The sequence below is a fragment of the Tenrec ecaudatus genome, chromosome 7 (assembly GCF_050624435.1).
Source record: "Tenrec ecaudatus isolate mTenEca1 chromosome 7, mTenEca1.hap1, whole genome shotgun sequence".
Lineage (NCBI taxonomy): Eukaryota > Metazoa > Chordata > Mammalia > Afrosoricida > Tenrecidae > Tenrec > Tenrec ecaudatus.
Window position 1 is genome coordinate 79,565,568 of NC_134536.1, and position 10,423 is coordinate 79,575,990.

The 10,423-nt window shown below is 39.1% G+C and overlaps 1 pseudogene; it reads right to left on the minus strand.

Moving 5' to 3' along the window:
• Positions 1-2,054: 2,054 nt before the first annotated feature.
• LOC142452404 (SNW domain-containing protein 1 pseudogene) lies at positions 2,055-2,788 on the minus strand (annotated as a pseudogene).
• Between the last annotated feature and the right edge of the window lie 7,635 nt (positions 2,789-10,423).

The following is a 10,423-nucleotide window of genomic DNA, read 5'->3' on the forward strand; positions in this document are numbered from 1 at the left end:
TATGATGAATGAGCAATAAACACCATCCAACAAGAATAGTTCACAAAATATTCTGTGAAAGAAGTTGCATTATATATTATATTTTTTTCCTTAAATTCAAAGATGGAAATAATGAAATTTAAAATTTCAGAATGCATAGCATTTTGAATATAAACAAGTGAGCATGATAAAATCTAAGATAGTTGGTTATCTTTGAAAGCAGATGAGAAGGGATTAGGAAGGGAGCCATAGAATTTCCTAAGGTGCTAGTAATATTTTATAACTTGGTCTGAATCAAGAAATAAGTATTCACTTTATGATAATTTAAGACCTCACTTTTTTGTACTCTATTGTATGTATGTTTAATATCTACCATCAAAAAGGGCTTTAAATAAAACAGTATTTCAGAGCCTTTTCTAGATTTAGGGGCCTATTCCATGTCCATCTAAGTCATTTACCAAGAGAGGTGGATTCTAGCAATCTGGTAATGATTATTTGAAAGGTCAAACTTCTAATTATGTTGTAGTTTTTGTTTATTTATAAGACTAAATGAATAAGTGAAAGATATGCCCTAGGGTGTATATCAAAGATCAAAGCTAAGGAAGCTAAATTTGGTTATTGAAAGAACACAACATTAGAGAAGCTGACGATAGAAAGATGGAAAGTGAGAATAAACAGAGGAAGCAATTCCACATGTATTTTTATTAGCCACTGATCTGCCAGGCTGCGTGGCCAGCCTAGTTTAGGGACAAAGTAAAAGGCATCACGTTATAAACCAGATGCCCTTTCGTATTGATTCTTCTAACTATTTTACAACAGTGTTTTACAAGTCACTTAATATCAGAAACTTAGTCTGTCAGTCTCCTTAGCTCCCCAACAGAATTATACCTGCAGAGTTCATGACCAAACCCAGGCGTTTTTTTCTTTGTTTTCTAAGAGTTTCATTAACGTGTAATTCACATGTCATACAGTTCAAAGGTTTAAGCATATTAAAAGTTGCACAATCATCACCGTACATTATTCTATGTTATTGCTTAGAAGTTTGTATTTAAAACGAGAGTTACACCAAACAAACACTCCCTTTCCCCACTACAAACAGAAACAGGGCAGCAGGGGCAAATGGCCATTAGGTACCACAGTTCCGTAGGTGTGAGCAGTCCCCTCTGCACTGCGGTGAGGAGGGGGTTACTTTAGTTATAAGCGGTCCTTCTTGCAAACTATGAACTAGCGGTGGAATATCAAAGGAAGTAGCCTTACTTCCATGTGCTAGGCATCATGTTCTAAAAAAAAAAAAAGGCAAGAAGTGGGAGAAGCAGGAACACAATCCACTCTTTACAGATGCTAAATAGTTCCCAGTAGATGTTTCCCCTCCCCCCAACCCCTCCCACCTTATTCCTGCAATACAAAGTAGCCCTGGGATCTGGCACCCAGATGGGTCTTTATCCTGAGCATGGACAAAGCATTCCCTTGCATGCCGGGAGTCAGTCCGGTTAGGATCACAGTTCATTCACTGAAGACAGTCCCATCTACTCCTTCAGCCTCTGCTGGCGTCTGTCCCTCGTCACACTCCTTGGGGCAGCTGCTATCGGAGGGTCTTTTAGAGCCACTACGCTGTTTGGCAATTCCAAAAACTTTCCCAAACTCAAAAGATATTCCTCAAACTACAGCGCTCCTTCTCAGCCTCTCTGCTTCCAGTCTGAACTTGAAATCTTATCCAGAACAAACCTTGCCAGTCTTATTTCTGGCTTCTAGGTCGTCAGCATGCACGTCCTTTTCCAGGTTTTTCCAGGGCCTGTCAGTACTCTGGACCTTGTATTTACCATCTTTCTGGGCTTGATTTTACACACGGTAAATGTCATCTTCCTCACCCGCAAAACCACTGCCCATAGCCATAGATTGGTTGAATAGCCTTTGGTTGCACTGGACTTCATTGCACGTTGGCGGCCTGGGCATTCCGGGAACAATGACTGCAGAGCTGATACACCGTGACCTTGTCTGCACTTGGACCTCTCAACCGAAAGTCATGCCGGAGAGGTTCCCGTCTGGCTGTCTCTTTCCGCGGACAGCGCCACATTTCACCCCTTCACCAGGCTCCCCATGTTTTTGGGTTTTTTTACGTGGGTTTTGGCCCTATCGCTCCTCTCCCTGGCTTTTTGGACCACGTGTCTATGTTTCTCTTCCTGTTTCCCCTTTTCCTCTTGAGTCCCCTTTCTCTCTCCACCAGCACTCACTTTCCTCCGCCAGCGTGGCAACCTTTCATTGATGTGTAAGGTCTGTAAGCCTCTGCCATCAGGAAGCAGGCATTTATCTAAGGGAATGGTACAGCTTTTCTTCCAGATTGAAATACAAGAAGGGGTCGCCCACTCTTGTTCCTTCACAGTCATATTTCAACTAGGCACAGATGAAAGGGTCAGGAGGAGAAGCGGCTTCCTGGGGCATTTTCCCATTAATCTTACACCTTCCAGGGGCCACTGGACTTTTCTGCGTTTCCACCATGCGAATAACCCTCTGTGAATCTCCGGAGGTGAAAAGCACTCCTTGTATAAATGGTGTGTACTGGGTAAATTCAGCAGGCAGTTCACTTAGCAAGCTACGTGGACGGGCATGGCTGTAGCAACTTTCTGTGGCACAGACTTGTCCAAGGTTACCGCTCTCTTTAGGCGTCGTCAGTGCATCTTCGCAGGTCTGGCTCATCTTCATTCCTAACCTCCTGTGGGACCAGGTTAGTGTATTTTCTATAAATGACCTTGACTTCTGGCTGCCCTTGCTGAACCACTGAATCATATATGATAGCTCCTTCAGGGTCCATCTGACTAGCCTTTTTTTCTTTTCTTTCGTCCTGTCTCCTGTGGATACTGGACACATGGATTTCTGGAAACCTGGACTCCAGTAATAACCAAGGTATGCAGCCTTTCCGGTCATCATAAGGCGAAGGTTCTCTTCTGGAGGAGATGTGTAAATTATGCCGAGAGAACTGTATTTTGGCTTTTCTTTAGCTTCAAACTGGCACTGAGATAGCTGAGTTGGTTCAGCTCAAAAGCTGGCGAGCTCCATCTTCTTCCTCTTCTTCCAGAGTGAGCTACCAACGGCTAATTTTCAAACATTTTCTTTTTTGTTGTTCAAGTATATTGGTAAGGCCCTCTGTTGTCAAGCTTGAAATAAAACTAAAGTCAAATTTTACACTTTATCCCATATTTATTTTGTTTCAAGAAGATATTATCACACAAGAAAAGAAGAGAGCTCCTTAGCAAAATATTAGTCTATTATTTGTACAAATCACTTCCAATGAGATGTTACCTAAGACTTATGGAGTTGGTTTTTAAATTGCGTTGTTCTAGAAATAAGGATGATGCCTATAACATCGTGACCATGGCTCTTAGAAACATCTATATAAATATTTATCCCGGGGAGTTTTGTAGAATAAGAAGCAGAGAGACCAAAATCTCTATAGAGTATTGCACAATTCTAGGACCAGATATTTGAGAAGCTATGCCTTTGCTCTTGATTGGATTTCATAGTACCAGTTACTTTAGCTTATTGAATTCTTATGAACGTACCACTGTTCTAAATGCAATTTGTCTTTTATCTCATGTGCATATTAAGAACATTAGTGTAGAATATGCGGCTATATTTTACAAGTAGGGAAAATTAAGCCCAAGCATGATAAATATACTTTATGAAACTATGCGTGATACTAAGGCGAAAGCGGATAATCAAGAACATATTGATTCTTAAACAAATGTCTCTCTTAGCCATACTAATTTACAGTGTGCTCAGACACCATCCTCCACAAAACAACATTTGGATGCAATTTTGGCCCCTTCTCACTAAAACCAGACCAAAACCATAACACAAACATCAAGTTAAGCTTCTTTATAAAAATATGAAAAAATATTGATAAAAATAAAATATGAGATGCGGTCATAAAATATTCTTATGGAATATAAATATTGAGTGAGGGATGACTGAATAGAACCTACGAATCATATGCCAGCTGCGGCGGAGCTGATTCGGACCCTTGTGTGGAGAGCAGGGCAGCATTCCATCAGAGCTTGCGCAGCCACGGATTTGGGGAAGCAGATTGGCAGGTCTTCTTTGAGGTGCCTATAAGCAGTCAATCTGATTGCTAATATTCAAGTGTTTAAGCTTTTGCACCATCTGAGAAGTCTTTAGATGATGCAGATGGTTAAAGCACTTGGTTTCTACCTACAAACTTGGAGCTCAGAATCCACCCAGCAGGTCTTGGGAAACAGCCCTGGAGGTTTGCTTCTGAAAACTCATCCACTGACAACGCTGAAAGCACAGTTCCACTCGGATCCACATAGGGGTCTTGAGTCCAAATTGATGCAATGGCACCTGCTTTCCTTCCCTCACCCCCCAGGATTAATACAAACATATGTAAAAACCACATAATGCTTTCCATATTAATTTTCTTTGTAATCACATTATAATCTATTCAATAATAAGTGAAATGAAAGATTCTCTACAAAGCAGTGAGAAACTTGGAGATTTATATATCATGCAACAATGTTCAGAGTAAAAAATTAAGCTGCATTTCAGGTTTATAAATAAAAACATGTCATGAACAAAATACATATGTGAATGCTTTCTGACTTTGTTATCCTATAAAATGTTTCTGGTCCAAATTACAAAGAAATAGACTCATAGAAGGGAGAGATGATTGAAGCGATAATCTTGGCAAGTCCTTGTTACTAGAGCATCTATTGTGTAGTCGCCAGAGCTTTGAAGGTTTTCTAGTTCAGTCGTTATCCTCATTGTGTGAGAAATGGAAAATGTCTACTGCAAGTCAGGGACTACCCGTTTACAGCTGCATTCTAAATTACCATGATGAATAGAAGTATTTAATAATTGTAATAACTTTGTAACCCCATGACAATTTTACAGATAATTATTATTTTAGACTATAAATACTACCTCCAAAAAGGCAAACTGTCATCTACTTGGAATCATGTAATTGTCAGTCTTCTGTTCAAGATTCTAAACCATAGCAACAGAAATTTACTTACCATTTTAAGGAATACAGGTAAGAAACTAGGGTCTAATTAGCTAGAGACCAGCAAAATGTGAGGATGTTTAAACATTTATTATGTATTCATTATTTAGTTAATTTGTGCTTAATTAGGATGATATATACTATGTTTGTGTGTGCCTGTATCATATATAAGATGATATTCCACATACACATATACATTTTTATATTCTATATAAATACATGCATTTTATATATGAAAATGTTTTAAAAATCCAGTATGTCTTAGTTCAATTTTTGCACAAAATTGTGAATTTATTTTACATTATTTCTACATACATAAGCATATACAGAATACATATGAATTAAACATATATACTATATATATATTCCGCACATATGAGTAGTTTACATATAGGCGAAGCTGTAATAGAAATCCATTGTCATTAGCTTCAAGATTGTCAAGGATGAAAGGGCTCCTGTAAAGATCTTGTTGTAGAGAGCTAAATCACGTTATGTGAGAGAGAAATCAATAAGCCTGTTTCCAGGGGGAGAATTGGAGATCCGATTTATTTTAAATCCATGTTCAGAACTTCAGCAACACCTGAGTTTCATTTTGATTTGTAGGACTTTTCAAAATAACTATTATAGGTTAATGAATGTCAAAGAAAATGGTCTAATGTAACATCAATATTCCTGTTATTATTATGTAGAAAGAGTAGCCTAAAGACAAAACCAATTGAAATACAATCAAGAAAAATATCAGAACTATTTTAAATTTGAATTCATTTTAGGATATTGAGATAATTGTGATATTCTGGGAAAACAATATATTTTTTAGAAATCATCTAGTAATAATGTATCTTGCTAAGAAGCAACTCTTGTGGAACACTGATATTTAGTTGTTTGATTGTACCCCATAATAAATTATTGTGTGCATTTAATAATATCCTTCAGGGTAAAACTATGAAAAACTCAAGGAAAACATTTGTTTTTTAGATACCTTTTAGTTGCAGTTCTATTAACATAATATTTAAATGAAAATACAAACAGTAATACATTTTGAAATAGCTATTAACATTATATGCAAAAGACCACTCAGCTGACTAAATGCTAGCAGTGCAGTTTATTGACAGCTAAACACACATATATGTTAGTCTGCAAGAAAGAGTTTCATCTGAAACTGTACTACAATAGATACTATATACAATGTACATATTTCTTCATATTTATTCTATATATTCATATGTCAAGTCCAAGAGACCATTTTCACAGTGGGTTCTAAGATCCAGTTGGGTAACTTCTAAATATCTTACCTGGATTTTGGTTGTACAATAGGAAAAGAAAACAATGAACTGAACACTTTTACTGATGGTCACCCCACAGAAGAAGTCATATTTGGCGTGGACTTCAGAGATACTCAAAACAAGGAATGTGTGTGTACTTCCCATTGATTAGATGTGGTATATTTAGGAAAGAGTTGGGAAGAAGCATTCAATATTCTGTTTAAGAAATTTGCTGGATTGTTAGTGGTGAGAAGGAAGCTGAAAGGGGACAAATTTTTTCTAATAAGCCTTGGAAAGTATGGAGTCAGATGTGAGAATTTAATCTAGTAAAAAATACTGCTTGCATTAAAATTAATTATGAGTACAGTAGGGTGAATATAGATCTTTTCAATAAACAACGCAATAAGAAAAAAGTAAAGACAAAAAAATCTGGAATCAAACTAGCACTGTTTGTGACTCACTATTTCAGTGGTTCTCAACCTGTGGATCACGACCCCTTTGGGGGTTGAATGACCCTTTCACAGGGGCCACATGATTCATAACAGTAACAAAATTACACTTATGAAGTAGCAATGAAAACAATGTTTTGGGTGGGTCGGGTCACCACAACATGAGGAGCTGGATTAAAGGGTCACTTTATTAAGGAAGGTTGAGAACCACCGCTCTAGGTATTTAAAGGAATAGGCATTGTCTTTGTCAAACACCCTTTGGTATAATTGCTGCATTATTTTTGCCACTAAAAGTGACATTCATCATTTTAGAAGTGATTGGATATATTTGACTCCATTATGTTTGAAATAATAAATGTATAGTGATAAATACATTGTTGGTCTGTTTTAAGAGTAAGAGTAACCAACTCCTTTCTAAGTGCAGTTGGTCAAGATTTATAAATGATTCACAACCAATTCCATTTGAATTTTCATTGAAATATTTTCCTAATGTTAGATTTTTTTATACGGCTGGCCTTTGTGTTTCCCACTTTCAGAAGAGCAGCTCCACAACATAGATATCATATACCAAGGTTTTTGTTTCTTATCCTAAGAAAAAACTTGAATAACTACTGAGTGTGTGGTTTCTTTGTTCTGCTTTGTTTTTTGAGTTATAGCTCCTTCAAACTGAAGATAAAAACCGTAGCATTCAGTCATATCCAGGGACATATATTAATGGTATAATCAACTGGACGTTATGATGAATACGGCCTTCTGGAGTTGGCCTATAAGCGTCAGGAGCTGTCAATGAGCGAAAGCCTGTTCCTTCAGAGTGCAGTTGCTGCATCGTCTTGATTCTCTTGCCAGTGGCGTCTCACAAGTGCTCCCTGAACACACCTGTGTTGCCTATACTTTGAGTGGCAAAGTTCTAGATATTATCCTAGACCTTGACTTTGTTTGACTTATATGATAATTAATAGCAAGATATTTAAATATGGTATCAAGCTTAAGAAAATAATCTGGGGAGTCTAAGAAGGCATTTTTGAAAAATATTATGTTATTTCAAAAAATTTAAATGTAAAACCCAGCAATCCCGCTACTGGGCATATATGCAAAAGAGGCAAGAAACAAACCACGGGCAGACATCTGTATCTCAATGTTTATCGCAGCATAATTCACAATTGCAAGGAGCTGGAAACAACCAAATCTCCATCAACTGACAAGTGGATTAAAAAACTGTGGTACATACATACAATGGAGTATTATGCATCCATAAAAAGCCGTGATGAATGCATGAAGCACATCGCCACATGGGAAGAACTGGAGGCAATTATGCTAAGTGAAGTAAGTCAAGCGCAAAGGACAAGTACAGCATGAGTCCGCTGACTCATGTAAGGTAAGCTTAAAAATGCAAAAGGGGCAAAGGGAAAAAGCCACTGTATACATATGTCCCTGGGGTGAGATCCAGGTCATATGTCAGGGACCAGCCCAAATCCAGGGATGCATATGGTAGCCAACTAAAAAGGAGGGTGTGGGGGGGGGGGAAGGCATGGGTGGCTGGGGAACAGGGCACTAACCCACCCAAGGGGAGGGTATTATTTATATCTCTACAGGGAAAGAGGGACCAGACTTCAACCCTGTGCTCTGAGACATGGATGTAATATACTGGCATGAAGCAGGGGACCAATAGAGAGGTCTGAAGGGCTGGCCCCAATCCCTACTACATGGACAGCTCCCCGCCCTCCCCACCACCACCCCCAGAAGAACTCATTTCAGAAGACAGCACTGAAGCTATGGCTCAGGGAAAGAGACATGTGTGATTAGAGAACACAGGAGCAAATGAATGGGGAGGAAGAGAGAGTGGAGCATATTCTGGCTCACCAAGCCATGAGGACAATATCCCTGCTCAGAGCAGCCAATGCACAGAGAAGACCATATGGCTGGCCCCTCTATGAGACACAACATCCCTCACTGACCCATAGTCCTACAGGGGCAGCACCAGAAACACAGTGTGGGAATTGTGCCCAATCTGATCCCACCACACTGAGGGGAAGCACTAAGGGTGTGCACCAGAACAGCAAGGGGAACTGGACAATGAAGTCCCCAGGATACACCATAAATAGACTTTGGGGCCAGGGCTTAACACCTCATCAGACTCTACCAGAAAATACTCCTAAAAGTCAACACACAGACCTTGAACTATTTACAAACTTTTTTTGTTATTGTTGCTTTGTTTTTGTTTGTTGCTTTGTTTTGCTGTCTTATTTTTGTATATATGATACTCTCTGCAGGTCATCTAGATAAGATAGGCAAGATAAACAAGCTGGAGAAGAAAACAACAGGGACCAACAGTTCCTGGGGGACATAGGCGAAGGGGAGGCAGGGAAAAGGAAGTGGGTATTAACAAACCGAGGGACAAGTGATTCAAAATCAATGATAATGAGGGTGTATGAGGCCGAGAGGAATTACTGAAACCCAAATGAAGGCTTAACATGATAGTGGGACAAGAGGAAAGTAAAAAAAAAAAATAGAGGAAAGAACTAGGACACAGGGGCATTTATAGAGGTCTAAATACAGGCATGTACATATGTAAATATATTTATAAATGATGATGGGGAAATAGTTATATGTGTATAAATTTATAGGTTTAGTATTAAGGTAGCAGATGGACATGGGCTTCTACTCAAGTACTCCCTCAATGAAAGAGCACTTTGTTCTATTAAACTGGACTTCCATGATGCTTACCTTGCTGACAGGTCACCAAAGACAAAGTGGGTGCATAAGCAAATGTGGTGAAGAAAGCTGATGGTGCTCTGCTATCAAAAGATACAGTGCTTGGGATCTTGAGGATTTAAAGATAAACAAGTGGCCATATAGCTGAGAAGCAACAAAGCCCACATGGAAGAAAATTGTGCAGCACACAACAGAACACAGGTCTAGCTAGCTAAGATAGGCAGGACCATGGAGTGGCCAAAGAACTAGCAGCTCCTCATAGAGAATACTGTACAGCACATAACAGAACACTGACTAATAAGTGACAAAGGGTATTATTTTTAAGTTTCAACAAAAATACAGGGCCGTTTTACTTTAAGTAGAGTTAGTAATATTTTACCATGTTACATAATTTTATGTTCCTAAATTTGAAATTTTTAAGATTATAGCTCATTACATGAACATGTATATATATATGTATATATATATATATATATATATATATATATATATACACACACACACACACACACACACACACATATATCAGCAATTCCAAACCACCAGCAGCTCTGTGGGGAAAAGAAGAGGTTTTCTACTTCCGTAAAAGGGTTACAGTCTCGGAAACCCATGGGGGCAATTTTACCCTGCCCTCTATGGTCGCTTATGAGTCAGAATGGCCTTGATGGCAGTAAGTTTGGAGTTTGGATACATTGAAAGACATGACTCCAGATGCAGACTCTCTGGCATGGCCTTGCAGACAAGTTGGAAGTGGCCTTTGGTCTACAGGGCTCAATCTGCTCCTGCTTCTCGGCTGGACCATAGGTGGGTGGGCGTAGACACCCCACTCGTTTGGCACTCACTTCTTTCTTTCAAATCCTGCCACTGCACTCGCAACAGCTACCACGCCAGCACCCTGCGACTTCCATGACCTGTTTTAGGAGCAGCAACAGTGGCAGCAATGGTGACAAGGACAACCTGAAGTATGCCCCCACGGGGTTTTTATTAGGCTGCCTTCATAATGTGCA